The sequence below is a fragment of the Natrix helvetica genome, assembly GCF_964273705.1.
Source record: "Natrix helvetica genome assembly, chromosome: 5".
NCBI classification, from domain to species: domain Eukaryota; kingdom Metazoa; phylum Chordata; class Lepidosauria; order Squamata; family Natricidae; genus Natrix; species Natrix helvetica.
The window spans coordinates 72,936,025-72,952,311 of record NC_138551.1 but is presented as its reverse complement, the minus strand read 5'-3'; the positions used below and the strand labels follow the sequence as shown (position 1 = coordinate 72,952,311).

At 39.8% G+C, this 16,287-nt stretch overlaps 1 protein-coding gene across 4 annotated transcripts in view; it reads right to left on the bottom strand.

Moving 5' to 3' along the window:
- Positions 1–679: 679 nt before the first annotated feature.
- The window catches only part of PWWP2B (PWWP domain containing 2B), a 52,739-nt gene continuing 37,131 nt past the window's right edge, over positions 680–16,287 (bottom strand). For all 4 annotated transcript variants that reach the window (XM_081954829.1, XM_081954830.1, XM_081954828.1 and 1 more), the window contains exon 4: positions 680–1,228. The gene's annotated coding sequence lies outside the window, so the exon portion shown is untranslated. The remainder of the gene's footprint in view (positions 1,229–16,287) is intronic.

The window sequence follows — 16,287 nt, the reverse complement described above, 5'->3', positions numbered from 1 at the left end:
AGCAATCAGCACTTTAGAAGAGGATGTGGTTGAACTCAAATCACAGCAACGAAGTGCATCTACTAGATTAAGGAAATCTGTTGTCTGAGGGAACCATATATGCCCTTCAGGAAGTTCAAATACTCTAGGTTTGGGTAGACAAGTAGTGACAAGGTCCCTTTCCTGGTATCTTCTAAGTGCTTGGTCCCATCGGATTTTTTAAAATTGTGAACTGATCTCTTGCATTCATTTAAACACTGTGTTTATTTTCAGCAATGACTGCAAAGATTGCACTTTGATGAATTCTTGGAAAGAATTCTTGGAGTGGAGAGTAAGACTGCTTTCTTATAATATGGTGCTTTGTGGCTAGCCATGCCTAGCATTGTAGCCATTTTGTAAATAGGAAAGTCTTTCATGCAAGTGTTATTTTTACAGGACTCACAATATGAATTCAACCTTTTCAATGCTCTCCCAGTCTAAGATGATGCCCAGGTCTGCACTAAGAAACCTTGGCACAATTACTATTATTTTAAAAGGCAACCACAAGTACATTTGTCTCCTTGTATGACTGTGCCTGAAATATTTGATGCCTAATTCAATACTCATGAAATGTCTGAAGGCAACGGGCAGATTGTATAATCCTAAAATAGACAAATAAGAGCTCAAGCATATTTTTCATAATAAAAGTCATCCACGGAAGTTGAGTTCAACAGTTTCCAAATTTTAATAGACACAAGTGAGTCCATTTTAGTTTAAGACTACACTGATTCTTTCTATTGCATATCCCTTCTCAAGAATGTGCATAATTGGAGTCAACATTTTTCCATTGTTAAAATTAAACAAGAGTACATGATAAATCTTGTTACGGAAAAGCAGCAGCAACATTTATCTAACGGAGGAGGAAGGAGGAGGAGATAGGGAAATTATAAAGAGTAGCTAACATTTTATAGATAATAAATACATTCCAAGGTGTAGTATTTCATTCTACCCCAAATTCTTCAAGATACTACTGGTCAAGTTGCTTCTCTTGTGTTAAGTAGCCTTATGACATTTGGTCAGACCAGCCTCTGGAAGACTTCCTAAGCAATCCAGGTGCCAGCTCTCTTTCACAGATGATGAGCAAGGCCAGTCTAGAAACATATCCTGCCGTCTTGTGCAATGAAACCTCACGATTCTCCGAGGGAAGCGTGTCAGGATGTTTACAGACTTTGTGAAACTCTAGGACAGCTGTGCTCTTGTCTTCTGTTACCTTGAGGAAAGTGAGAGAGGGAGAGGTTACAGAGAATGGCATCGAATAGTCCTGGAGTACAAAAAGTGATCACACAACCACCTATCTAAATATAGCTCCAAACCTCACAGTCTAATTTGGTCACAGAAAACCCGAGAGGCACAGCTACAGTTTCATTAAATAACCTGGCTCATCCTAGAGTATTAAGAGTTGAAGCACCGTCTGCCAGGGAATGGGGGGAAAAAGAACAACCCATTTTGATCAAGGCAGCAATTAGAATTTTTTTCATACCATTGACTTCTCCTTGATAGGGAAAAGCTGAGTTAATAGGTTGCAATCCAGCATTCTGGCATCCTTTTCAGGAAATGTAACAAAAACAAACAAACAAACAAAGAAGGAAAAGATATTTTACCGAGTCCTTTCTTACACCTATATTTGAGTAAAAAAAAATAAAGTGGAAATGTATTTGAATCACTGCAGTTATTAAGTTAGTAATACAGTCGTTAAGTAAATCTGGCTTCTCCATTGACTTTACAAAAGATGATCACATGACCCTGGGACACCGCAACTGTCCTAAATATGAGTTAGTTGCCAAGCATCTGAATTTTGACCATGTGATCATGGGGATGCTGCAATGGTCATTAAGTGTGAAAAATGATCATAAGTCACTTTTTTCAATGCTATTGAAATTTTGAAGAGGCACTAAACAAACTTTTATAAGTTGAGGACCACCTGTACAAATGCAGCCAAAACTGAAGTTTATAATTGTGGTAACAACAGTTCAGTTTCCTTCCTAAAATAGCACATGGAAATTAATGCCTACATATGAAGTCTCATCTTGAAGCTGCAGCTAAATATCAAGTGCCCAGATCCTGTCCTTTAGAGCAGGGGTCTCCAACCATGGCAACTTTAAGACTTGTGGACTTCAACTCCCAGAGTTCCTCGGCCAGCAAAGCTGACCGAGGAACTCTGGGAGTTGAAGTCCACAAGTCTTAAAGTTGCCAAGGTTGGAGACCCCTGCTTTAGAGGAATTCTCCACATCTGATTATCAGTGATATCGAATAGTTCCTTTGTACTAGCAGTAATTTCATTTTTTAAACATGGACAAGATTCACCAATGCCACCTCCTTTTCCTGCTGCAGCCCTCTTGTCTATTTATCCAACTGGTTCAGAAGAGCTTCCAACTTTTTTTAAAAAATCATTATTTTGTGAGCAACAGAAAATATGAGCAGAACAGAAGATTAGCAACAGAGGGAGAAAGGGAGAGGGAGAGAGATTGGGCACTTGCAGATTCAAGCATTTCTATTAGGTAAATCCACTATATTTTTCATACTACACCACAAACAAGATTAATCCCATATTGATTCAGCTGGGTATAAGCCCTACGAAATTTAGACTTTTAGTTGATTGTTTCCATGGATTTGCATCATGTAATAGGAAGCTGTTATAAAATCATTCAAAATTCTTATGGAAACGACACAGGTAGTCCTCGACTTATGAGTGCAACGGATCCCAAAATTTCTGTTTTGCCAAATTTTACGACCTTTCTTGCCACAGTTGTTAAATGAATCACAGCAGTTGTTAAGTTAGTAGCACGGTTGTTAAGTGAATCGGGCTTCTCATTGACTTTGCTTGTCAGAAGGTTGCAAAGAATGATCACATGACTCCGGCACACTGCAACCGCCATAAATACATGCCCGTTGCCAAGCGTCCAAATTTTGATCATGTGACTACAGGGATGCTGCAATGGTTGTTAAGTGTGAAAAGCAGACATAAGTTGTTAAGATATTTAAATTTAGAAGCTGGAGCAGTGGGGTTTTGCAGTGAGCCAAAACACACAGTTGTAGTTGATTGGTTGGAGAATTCTGGCTCATGGGTGAGACAATCTGCACTATGATTGGTTGCTGTGGGTGTGGAGGAGGAGTTTCCCTGTTTTCCCACCCTTTTTTCTGTGTGACCTGTGATTTACCTCATGATGCTCCTGTTTGCTGTAGATATAGATATAAAATATATTTATATAAAATACTTCATTGTCAGTGTCTCCAATTTCATTTGGACACGCTGCACAATCCCCTGACATAAGTCATTTTTTCCCCAGTGCCATTGTAACTTTGAACAGTCATTGGTTATAAGAATAATTGCAAGTCAAGGAATACCTGTACTTTAAGCCAACAGAAGCTTTATAAAAGAATGGGCTTCTGAACTTCCGAAACTGTTGAGTTAATACGGATCTTAATTTATTCTCTTCGTGAACAGCAGTTAGACTTTAACTGAAAAGTAGACAAATATTTCACACAAGACCCTCAAGTATTCTTCAGCATTAATCATGAGGAAAATAATAAACCATTTTCATTTTTCTGCCCAAAAGAAACAAGGAGCGAACAAACTTAGATGATTTTATGAAGAAATAACAAGCACAGTTATACTGAAATGCTCAACTTTTCCCATAACAAAACTTTATCCAAGCATTCTTGTTAGCAGTTTTTATGAAGATGGGTTTTTTTTGGTGCTTTTGATACTTCTGCTGAAATAACAACTCAGTTTTTATCCTTTTCTTTGTTAAAATACAAGCTGCCCAGGAATAACAAAACTGAGAGAAAGGGGGGAAAGAAAATGATTTGAAAAGGAAATTAAAAACTGTTTGTGCACTTTAATAAAATCTTCTTAAAAACTACCTTTTTAAAAATCACATGAAATGTTCCCAAAGTAAGCATCTTTGGAAAAGAACCACTTTGAGCATACAGGAGATAGTGGAATAAAGGTGCAGCCAGCTACCAAGGTAGTCTTGTCTTCATAAGGCAGGTTCTCTCTGGATGCCAGGCTGAAGCCAGACCAAAGCCACTTTGGTGGAAATTACAAGTCTGCCTCCTAACTTCCAGATTTCCCGATTTGCATGGAGGAAGGAGATAGTGGAGGAAAGCTGGCAACTTGCAGGTCTTTCCCACCTGGCCACAGAGCTCCATGGTCCATGGTCACTTCTGCTGTAGCTGCCAGAGAGAACAAAAGGTTCCTAGCCATTAAAGTTTTGGATGCTCCAACACAAACAGCATCCTGATGGCAGTAATAAAAAAATGGTTGCTCTTCTTAACAGTAACCTCTGTTGCACGTTCTTTGCCTAACAAGCCTGCACTTGCTGGAGAGCAGCTCTAAGTTTTTTCTCCTCTGCAGAAACCAACCACACATTGTTGGAGAGGAGGAAAAATACAGAAGGCATCCTTCACCCTTCCTACTCTTTTCCCCTTCCACATTGTCATGTTTTTGCTGAGAGGGCAGCCACCAACAGCTGGAGCCCTGTCTTCATGCAAAGGCAGCAACTTTGCAGGCCTAATTTTTGGAGACATGTCGAAAGGACCTTCAAGTGCTTTCCACTCCTCTTCCATCACTCATTTTCCTTTCCCCCAATGTGAGCTCTTTTTATTTGAAATGCTTGAATTATTGAAATGCTAAAATACAGTTAAGTATTGGGAAATAGAAAAGGTCAGTCTTCCCTGAGGATTTAATTTTATAACAGCACAAATGTCCTCTTTTTCACTAAAGGTTACAAAAAAGACATGTTTTTGATAGATTACAGTTGAACTAGGGGTTTGTGGTGCTCCCTGAACTTGGTTGTTTTCTTGCAGACATTTCATTACCCAACTAGGTAACATTATCAGTATAACCACCAAGCCCAGAGAGCACTAAGGATCCCAAATATATGTTTTCATCGTTAGCTTTCACCTTCACTTCTAGCATTATTTCAAAATGTTCCCATTCTTAAAAATTGAAAAAGGAAAAAAAGACGAGAGTTGCTTACATTCAAATGTCTCCAGGCCAAATATATCCAGTTAAGATGTTTTATACTAAAAATGTATGAATGTGCAAGCTTAAATTGGAATTGGACAAGGTTAAACAAAAAGTGTCACAAATATATTCTGGTTTTGGCTATTTTCTTTGGAAGAGAGGGTTTTACCATTACTTTACTTTTTCTGCAAAAAAGCAGAAAGTAAGGAAGTTATGACCGGGCATAAAAAAGACACCCAGAGATCTTAGAGTATGCTTTGCTTTATGAAACAGAATCTAAGGAATGGCTGACAAATGCAAACGATATCACATTTGGATTTGGTAACATTTTAAGATGTACAACAGTTGAAAGGCTGTTAAAGAAAAACCTTGAAGGCCTGATATTAGAGAAAGGGGATTTCAGGTGTATTACACCTGAAATCCCCTTTCTATTATTACTGTATATTGGCCCATTGTCATTGCCAGATGTTTAGACTGGAGATGGCAGTTTTATCCACTTATTGAGTCCTTCCCAAGGACCTGAAATAGGCAAATATGTGATACTGTTGAAGAATGCCTACCCCAGTTAGATAGGCAGGTGTTGTTCGTGTTGGCCTCCATCCACAATGAGTTGTTTCCAAGAATTCAGAATATTGTAAGGGATCAAATATAGTATATGTGCCGAGCCAAACAGTGTGGCCTTTTGCAATTGACAGATGGATATTTTGTCAATATGTAGGTTTTCTATCAGCAGTCGAGATTTTTTTGGTAGGTACCCAGTATGCCAATAAACACTAGTTATAATTAATGACAATGATAAATCACTAGTTATAAATATTAAGAAATAAATTATTATATAAATTATTAAATAAATTTTAGGGATTATATAAATTATTATATATTTTTATCCCTTTAAAAATATATTTTGGTCAACTAAAGGCACAAAACCAAGTTACTACTCCTACTTTCTATTTTTCCCTACAACAACTTTGTGAAGTTGGGTGGGCTGAGAGAGAGTGATTGGCTCAAAGTCATCCAGCTGGTTTTTCATACTTAAGGGAGGCTAGAACACAGCCGCCTGGTTTCTTAGTCACTGCATCAAAATATGACCACAATAAAGGTGGTGTTTAAACCATCTGTACACTGTGTAAAACTTATAGCTACTCAATTATCCACTTTTAGAGGTGAGAACATTCAAAACTAGAATAGAAAGGAGAGACTTTGGTTTCATAGCTTAACCAGGTTTCTGACTGCAAAGAGAAAGTAATTTTCTTCTGGTGCCCTTAACTTTTACTATTATCAAGTACCAAAAAGTCTTAGAACAGTCAGGCCACTGCCTAAGACAAATATATTTTTCATAAATTTGCTGAGAGGTGGCCCAAACACTAGAACCCAGTGACATTAAAAAGCTAACTTCACTGTTTGGACCATGAGTAATTTCATTACTAACACCAGGATGACACAAATCTCGGGACACAAAGATATACATAATATCACTCCTAAAAAGAAAAACATTTTCAAAGAGAACATCCAGCTTTCATGGCTCATTTCAACTTGAAAACAAATAGTTATGATACTAAACAAGAACCTAAATCAAGATCCGGAAGAGGGTAGATCCCAGATCTATCAGTAAATAGCAAAAGTTTGTGACTCACAATAAGAACAATGAAAACAACGTCTTCCTTTCCTTCAACTTTGGTTGAAACTACTGTATTAACAAAACTTCTGGGGAAAAACAGGGCTGTTTTTCAAATGCTATATGTTCTACAGTGCTGAAAACAAATTTCCTGGACAGCTTGTATTCATGATATTTTATTCCTCATTATTAAGTACGTGCCCCAGAGAAGCCTTCACGAAGATTATTTGAATCTATATGATAAACTTTGGATTTTAGGAAATTCTTCTCTTTCATACATATATACATTATAGATACAGAAGTCTAAAAAATGTTCACCTGCAATCTAAGGCACAGAAAAAATTCTGGGGCTTATAGTACATATGTAACAAAGAACACTGTGTAAAAGATACACAATAAAAATCACAAAATCCAAATTTCTGTTGCTGGTTTTGGTGCAACTTTAATTGATTTGCAACCTTGGCAACTTTAAGATGTGTGGACTTCAATTCCCAGTCAGCAATGCAAATCTTATGACTTCTACCATGTATCTTTTGGAGTTTTTAGCGGGAAGCGCAGCTATTGGAAATCCTTGACAGAAGATTGGTACACTCCTATCTAGGATGGTCGTCCTTTTCCACTGAGCACGCAACATTGGAAGAGATGCAATGGAGCAGGAAGGAAGGGGACACCCGTCTAGCAAGCCAGATCAGCTTTTACTTTACTTTACTTTATTTCAAACTTTTATACCGCCCCCGAGTCCCAAAAGGGACTCGGGGCGGTGTACAGTCAGATTAAAACACATAAATACATGGGAATAAATACAAACATAAATAAATACTAAATACTTAAAAGAGGAGGCTGTAAAAACTGTACTTAAAGTAAAGCAATTAAAACAATGTTTAAAATAACCCCTAAAAATACCCAATTAAAAATATCTGCCAGGAGGTAGGATAAGACTATGAATGGGCCAAGCCGGCTAAACGAAACAGGTGAGTCTTCAGTTTTTGTCGGAAGGAGCGGAAGTCGGTGGTGATTCTGATATCGGGGGGAGGTCATTCCAGAGGGTTGGGCCCATCACAGAGAAGGCTCTACTCTTAGGCGCCGCCCGTTGGCATTGCTTAGTGGACGGCACCAGGAGGAGTCCCTCCCTGTGAGAGTGAATTGGTCGCAGGGAAGTATGCGGTAGGATGCGATCCCGCAAGTAGCTAGGTCCTGTGCCATGGAGCGCTTTAAAGATGGTAATTAACACCTTGAAACGCACCCGAAAGACCACAGGCAGCCAGTGCAGCTCGCACAGGAAAGGTGTTACGTGGGAGTACCTAGTACTCCCCATGATGGCCCGCGCGGCTGCGTTCTGGACTAGCTGCAGTTTTCGGGCGCGTCCCAAGGGAAGCCCCATGTAGAGGGCGTTGCAGTAGTCCAGCCGAGACGTCACCAGTGCATGAGTGACCGTGTGTAGGGCATCCCGGTCCAGTAGGGGGCGCAATTGGCGCACCAGGCGAACCTGAATCAACCTTGGCAATCAATGGGGTGACAGGTTGCAGCCGGATTGCCCACATATCCATGCATCTTTGATGCAATGTTGTTTACAAATTTACTATAAGCCCCAGTAATATTGCTGTGTCTTATGTTACATACTTTTTAGACTTCTGAATCCAAAGTTTAATGTATATGCCATTTCCTGCAATCTCTGCAAGCATGGACAAGCACTTCTGCCATGACCACCAGCAAATCAAAGCTGTCATGTGAAGCTTCAAGGGATGTGGAGGCTACAATAGTTGAAGGAAGGAGACACTGCTCAGATTAACTTCTTTTGCAAAATACGCTTAGCCAGTATTTTGCACAGTCTTTGTACCCCATTCTTCTGCTAATTTGAAGCCAAGGAAGTATTCAACTTTAAGCCAGTGATTCTGCAGTGGCTAGAATCCTTCCCAAATAGAATTATCTTGAGAAATTTGCAAACCCATTACAATATACGGTAATACAATACAATAGCAGAGTTGGAAGGGACCTTGTAGGTCTTCTAATCCAACCCCCTGCCTAGGCAGGAAACCCTATACCATTTCAGACAAATGGCTATCCAACATCTTCTTAAAAGACTTCCAGTGTTGGGGCACTCACAACTTCTGGAGGCAAGCTGTTCCACTGATTAATTGTTCTAACTATCAGGAAATTTCTCCTCAGTTCTAAGTTGCTTCTCTCCTTGATTAGTTTCCACCCATTGCTTCTTGTTGTACCCTCAGGTGCCTTGGAGAATAGTTTGACTCCCTCTTCTTTGTGGCAACCCCTGAGATATTGGAACACTGCTATCATGTCTCCCCTAGCCCTTCTTTTCATTAAACTAGACATACCCAGTTCCTGCAACCATTCTTCATGTGTTTTAGTCTCCAGTCCCCTAATCATCTTTGTTGCTCTTCTCTGCACTCTTTCTAGTCTCCACATCTTTTCTACATTGTGGCGACCAAAACTGAATGCAGTATTCCAAGTGTGGCCTTACCAAGGCATTATAAAGTGGTATTAACACTTCACATGATCTTGATTTTATCCCTCTCTTTATGTAGCCTAGAACTGTGTTGGCTTTCTTGGCAGCTGCTGCGCACTGCTGGCTCATATTTAAATGGTTCTTCACTAGGACTCAAAGATCCCTCTCACAGTTACTACTATTGAGCAAGGTACCACCTATAGTATACCCATGCATTTCGTTTTTCTTGCCTAAATGTAGAACCACTTTTCACCATTGAATTTCATTTTATTAGATAGTGCCCAATGTTCAAGTTTGTGAAGATCCTTCTGTATCTTAAGCCTATCTTCTGGAGTGTTGGCTATTCCTGACAGCTTGGTGTCATCTGCAAATTTGGTAAGTTCCCCATTTATTCTCTCATCCAAATCATTGATGAAGATGTTGAAGAGTACTGGGCCTAAAATAGAGCCTTGGGGTACTCCACTGCATACTTCCCTCCATGGAGATGCAGTTCTATTGAGGACTACACGTTGAGTGTGGTTGGTCAGCCAGTTACGAATCCATCTGGTGGTGATGCTGTCCAACCCACATTCTTCTACTTTATCTAGTAGTAAGTTATGGTCTACCTTATCAAATGCCTTACTGGAGTCCAAGTAAACTATATCGACAGCATTCCTCTGGTCCACTAATTTTGTCACTTTGTCAAAGAATGCAATAAGATTAGTCATGCATGATCTGTTTTTCACAAACCCATATTGGCTTTTGGCTATTACTTTGTTTACTTCCAAGTGTTCGCTAATTCGTTGCTTGATTATCTTTTCCAGAATCTTTCCTGGTATTGAGGTCAGGCTAATAGGTCTGTAGTTTCCTGGATCTATTTTTTTCCTTTTTTAAAGATGGGAACCACATCAGCTCTTTTCCAGTCCTCTAGGATCTCTGAAAGATATAGTTCAGTGGTTCTGAGATCTCATTTGCCAGTTCCTTCAGAACCCTGGGGTGTAATCCGTCCAGTCCTGGTGATTTGAACTCGTCTAGGGTAGACAGGTGATCACTTACCATTTTCTTCCCTATTTCAATTTGTGTTCCTAATCTGATTTTTGTGGTGCTGTTTTTGATAGGTTGGACTGTTTTATCCCTTTGTTTAAAGACAGATGCAAAAAATGAGTTAAAAGTTCTGCTTTCTCCCTGTTGCTTGTCACCTTCTTGCCACTTTCTCCCAGCAATGGACCAATTGTTTCCTTAACCTTTTTCTTGTTTTTAACATGTTGGAAGAAGCTTTTTTGTTATTTTTTACTTTTGTGGCTTTCTTCATTGTGAGCCTTAGCTTTCCTTACTTCATCTTTACAGGCTTGGGCTAGTTGCTGATATTCTGCCTTAGTTATGACCCCCCCCCTTTCCACATTTTATACTTAACTTTTTTGTCTTTCAATTTGTCAGAGAGTTCTTTATGCAGCCATGCTGGTTTCTTTTGGGAGCTGTTATTTTTCTTCTTCATTGGTATTGTGCGAGACTGGGCTTTTGTAATCTCATTTTTCAAAATTTCCCAAACTTCTTGAGTTGTTTTCCCCTTGAGGATTCTCATCCATGGAATTCTTCCCAAGCTCTCTCTAAGTTTATTGAAATTAGCTCTCTTAAAATCCAAGACTCTAGTTTGAATTTGTTCTACTATTTATGTTTGCATAATGTTGAATTCCAATATTGCATGGTCACTTGCCCCCAGGATTCCTGTGGCTTCAACATCTTCTATCATTTCCTCTCTGTTAGTGAGAATTAAGTCTAATGTGGCCTATCCCTTTGTTCACTTTTCTACTTTTTGGGAAAGTTGTCTGCTAGGTTCATTAGGAACCTGTTAGATCTTTCACTTGGTGCAGAGTTTGTTTCCCAGTTGATGTCAGGGTAGTTAAAATCCCCCATTACTATTGTGGTATGCTTCCTACATACCTTAGTTAGCTGACTAGCAAAAAGTTCATCTACTTCCTCTGCGTGGTTGGGTGGCCTGTAGTATAGACCTATGGCAATGTCATCCCCCCCCCCAACCTTTAATATTGACCCAAATGCATTCAAGATAATTCTCATCATTGTTGTGCTCTATTTCTGTAGAGATGTAGTTATTATATACAGGGCAACTCCACCTCCTCTTTTATTTGGTCTATTTCTTTTAAATAATTTAAATCCTTCTAGCTGTATGTTCCATTTGTGGGTTTCATCCCACCAAGTTTCTGTAATGGCAACAATATCATATCTACTCTCATTTACTTGAATTTCTAATTCACTCTGTTTATTCCTCATACTCTGTGCGTTGGTGTATAGACATTTGAGTTCATTTTGATTGACCCTGTGTTTACTGTCTACATAACCTGCGTTATGCCTGACTGCCTCTATTTTCTTGCCACTTGTATGATTCATGCACATGGTATGGCACTCACTATTAAATGCTTGGTTTTGCTTGATAGCAGGAGTGATAATCTTACCTGCACAAATGTCTATGTTACATGCACTGATAACCCTATGAGTTTTAGATTGCTGGGGACAGGAATGTTCTGTATCAATTCATTCTCTGTCCCCGCTGTTCAGTTTAAATCCAGAAAATCTGTGAATTTAATGCCAAGTAACTCAGTCCCTTTCTTGGATGGGTGCAAACCATCTCTTTTGTAGAGTTTTTCATTGGAGCAGCTGCAGGCATCATGACTAATAAAACCAAAGCCTTTCCTTTTATACCACTCCTTTAGCCACACATTAAACTCTGCTACATGCTGGCCCTTCCCTTTTTGTTTCTTATATACTGATAAAACCTTTGAAAGCACAAAGACCATGCAGGCAGAAAACCATATTTTTATTTTTACTGTTGCCTTTTTATATTTGTGTTGTAATTGTACTGATAAATAAATAAAGGGAGACTAGGATAGATCTATTTCGAGCTAATTAGCTCTCATCAGCTAGCCATACCCTTACTGGGATTAGACTCCTGCGTAAGATATATACAGCTTTACTTTTGCTTTTCAATTCGCGGTCCTGGAAACTACTCGTTCTAACCGCGCAGGATCGCAGGTTTTTTTAAAAAAAGCCCGTGAATAGAAGACGCTTAAAAGGAAGCGAGGAGCCGAGGTATTAGGGTAAGGGTATTAGGGTAAGGGTGTCGAGAGGATAAGAACATACACCAAGCGACTATGTGAATGTCGACATTCACCGGTGAATGTCGACATTCACCAGATTTCGGACTTTCATTCACCGGTGAATGTCGACATTCACCAGATTTCGGACTTTCACAGTAACATACATACATACATACATACATGCATACATACATACATAGATATATTTATTTATTTATTTATTTATTTTCTTTCAATTATTTCCCACAACAATTCTTTCAGTAGGTTGGGCTGATAATGATTAATTTAAAGTCATCTAGGGAACTTTTAAGGCCAACTCTGGACTTCAAGAGTCTCTCTAATCCTAATCAACACCTTAACCACTGGCTCTCCACTGTATCAATCAATAGTTGTATTTCCCTGTAGGCAGTGTGTTGGGGGCCTTGTATGACATTTTAAAATTCCATAAATTATATTATCCTCAGATAATTTATAAAGTCAAGGGATAAATTACAGTGTATCTTTCAATATCTCTTACCTCTCACTTCTCTCAACCTTACATGAACTTCAGTATTACCATTTATATCTTCCACATAAATAACCCCCATGTCTCTGGTCCTTTAACAATAGCTGCCTAATACTAGTTCTTCACAATTGCAATTTCATCTGTCCTCATTTTACACTTTAACAGCAAAACTAAATATTTTAATGGTGCTTTGCAAATGCAAAGAAAACCAACTATAAAATTCTGAAATCCTCAGCTCTGTCCATATCTAAGTAAAATATGCCTTCGCTTCACAAATTATCCGATGATACAAATTGCTTAGCCAATTTAGCTGATTGCAAAAAGACTAATCAAGCTGGACCTGGTTAATGCTTGGGTGAGAAACAACAGGAAAATTCAGGGCTGTAAGCTAACTGGGGGAAAAAAAATTCCCATAGAAAGGCATTGACAAACCACTTCTGTATTGTGGGCAGGAAAACTACGCTAATGACCAGCTTATTTCAAGTCTTTAACTTAGGCAAAAATACAACTGCAGCCTTAAGAAATACTTAATATTGCAGAGTAGACAAGATTCTCAGCAGTTGTTTTCTTCCTTGCAGTCATACTGATCTTGCTTCATAGTATTAAGAAAGGTGGAAGAAATCTCACAAGGTTAAAATGAAATGAAAAACTTGCATTTCTTAAAACAATTTTATTCAGATTACTGCCTCTTCATTTTCTCAAAGCCTGTGTAAACTTAGTTCATTCCACCATTGGCTAAAGCAGCAATCCCCAACCTCTCCAGCTTGGTGGTTCAGGCCGTGGGGGGAGGGGAGGGGAATGGCCATGTGAGTAACAGGCACATGTACATGCATCCATTTGTGCAGAGAGCGGGTGGGCGCTCCCACCACATGCATAAATGGGAGCTTTCCATGTGAATAGAGGGTGCTTGCGATTGCGTGCAAAGCATGTGGAGCTCCACTCACGCGAGTGGAGGGTGCTTGAGTGGAAGGTGCTTGCGCTCATGCGTGAAACTCCACACGCACAAGCAGAGGGCATTCATGTGCGAAGCTTCATTTGCATGAGTGCACAAGCTCAAGTACCATCCACTCGCACAAGTGGAGCTTCGCGCAAGCACCCTCCACTTACATGAGGGAAGCTTCATGCCTATCACTGAGTCCTTTGGGAGAAGGGCGGCATATAAATCCAATAAAACAGACAAACAAACAAGCAAGTGAAGTTTCATGCATGCCCTTTTCCATCTTTCCCATGGCCTGGTTGGGAACAGGCCATATCCTGGTAGTGGACTGCAGCCTGGGGTTGGGGATCTCTGGGCTAAAGCACTAATTGCTATTTCTTCCAAAGAGCCCTGCATTAATATTAGTATCTGGTAGTTACAATTTACATTTTGAAATTGGATAGCAGTAGGAAAATCATCACATTTCAGAATCCTACTGGTCCTTACAGATTAACAATTTGTGGGTCAGAGAATCGCAATTACCACCTCTTGCTTCCTACCAAATTATTTCTTCCCAATTTATCACATGATTAGTTTCAAATCAACTACCTACTTCCCACAGATCTCTAGGTCTAGATCTCTAAGAGTTTGAAGAGGAATCATCTTAATGCTTACATGTTGAGCATTATAATGCCAACTGTAGGTTCAAATATCCTCTACTCCAGGATTAGTGGAACTATGGCTCTTTTATGACTTGTGTACTTCAATTCCCAGAATTCTTGAGCCAGACATGGTCTACTCTAAGCCAAGTGACCAAAGAGCCAGCCTTTGCTAACAGGAAAGGCCTTTGGTGCACAAGGAATAATTCGTAAAGAGTTGCTTCACATGCATCATCCAGTGGAGATGTTCCTTCAATTTCCTGTTCTCAACTTAGACCAGGGGTGTCAAACTCAATTACTTTGAAGGCCGCATTATGGTTATGTTTGACCTTGGGGGGCTGAGGGGGAGTGGGGTAGGTGTCACCAGCTTGAGGTCATTCATATCAGGAGTGTCTGTGGTGGCCAGAGTGCTCTGCCAGCAAAGATCGGCTCCCGAGCTCTGTTTTCGGCTGTGACGGCTTTGTTGTGGTCCGCTGGTGGCCTGCGGAGTTGGCAGCACAGTCGGACAGTGAGGAGGTTGGGAGGAACACGGGCTAGTCCTGGAGTCTGGGGAAATCTTGGATGAGGACTCTACGTCGGAGGCAGAGAGTGGGCCAGGGCCATCTGGGAGTTATGTGCTGCCTCCAGAGTCGGACAGCAGTGAGGCAGAAGAACAGGCTCCCCCTGTTCCCAGTGTGCACATGAGCAGAGCTGCCAGAAGGCAAGAACAGTTAAAACAGAAAGGACGACTTGGGAGTAAGGTTTGGAGGTGATTGGCCCATCCCACAGGACATAAAAGAGGAGCAAAGGCACATGAGCCTTTGCAGGAAGCAGCTTGGTTCATGCTGGTCAGTTTACCATCTTGAAACTCCATTTGGATTCTTTCCTCCATGTGGCCTTGCAAGCTAGTCGCTAATTAAATCTTTGGCACTGTTTTCAAAGAAGATAAAGGTGGGTGCTTATCAGCCTTATCCCGAAGGACTTTGGCAGCCTCCTGTAGAACTCTTTCCAACTATTTGGGACTCAGTACCGGCTGTGAATGAATATAATTCACAGCCTTTGACATAAAAAGAGGGCATTTGGGCCTAATCGTGTACTTTTTATTGTATTAGGAAGCCTAGGTCAGAACAGGCTTCCTGCAACCCTCTGCCAACAAAAATGGAGCTTGGGAGGATCGCACGCTCCATTTTCTCTGGCAGAGCCACTGCAGGCTGATTCTTTGCTGTTTCCAGGGTGGCCCCCCAGGCCAGATCTAAGCACCCCGTGGGCCAGATGTGGCCCCCGGGCCTTGAGTTTGACACCCCTGATTTAGACCAACACACACAAAGTTAATTCATATCTATATATCTATATATCTATATATATCTATATACAATCTTTTTTAACACAAATACATATATATATATGAGGGGTGTGTGTGTGTGTGTGTGTGTATGCTGGTCTTGTTGTATTCGGGTCTTTTCCCGTGTAAGATTGACAATCTCAATATTACACGGGAAAAGACTTGAATACAAGACCAGCATACCTACACCCGTGAAAATCTACGAAAACATATATATTAATTCTTTTAGTGTAAAAAAACAACAAACCTTTTTTCCCCTTCTATAAGTGGCTCGCATTCATAAAAGGAGACTAGTGAAGAAGTTACCATGTGAACACAAAACACACAGAAAAAAATAATAATATTTTTTTCCTGAAGAAAATTTTGCTAATCTTTTCTTGGTTCTGTTTGAGTTCAGTACTCAGATTTAGCTCGTCTCCTAATCAATATAAAATGTTTAAATCAGGAATTTAGTTTTTGGTCTTAGCAATTAAAATGCAGACATAAGTTAACTGTTGATAATTCGCATTAGAACAAATATGGCTAACTCAGGTCTAGAAAACACTGTGCAGACTTGAGTTCTCCAAAATTCTAATTCAGAAAAAATGACAACTGTTAAAAATAAAAACAAAAGATGAAGGGGGAGAATGATGACAGTAATTTAAAAAATGGATGAAATCCAACACCTTGAATCTGCATTCAGCTACGACTTTAACATAATGTGGAAGTAGGCTGTGAACATGCAAATT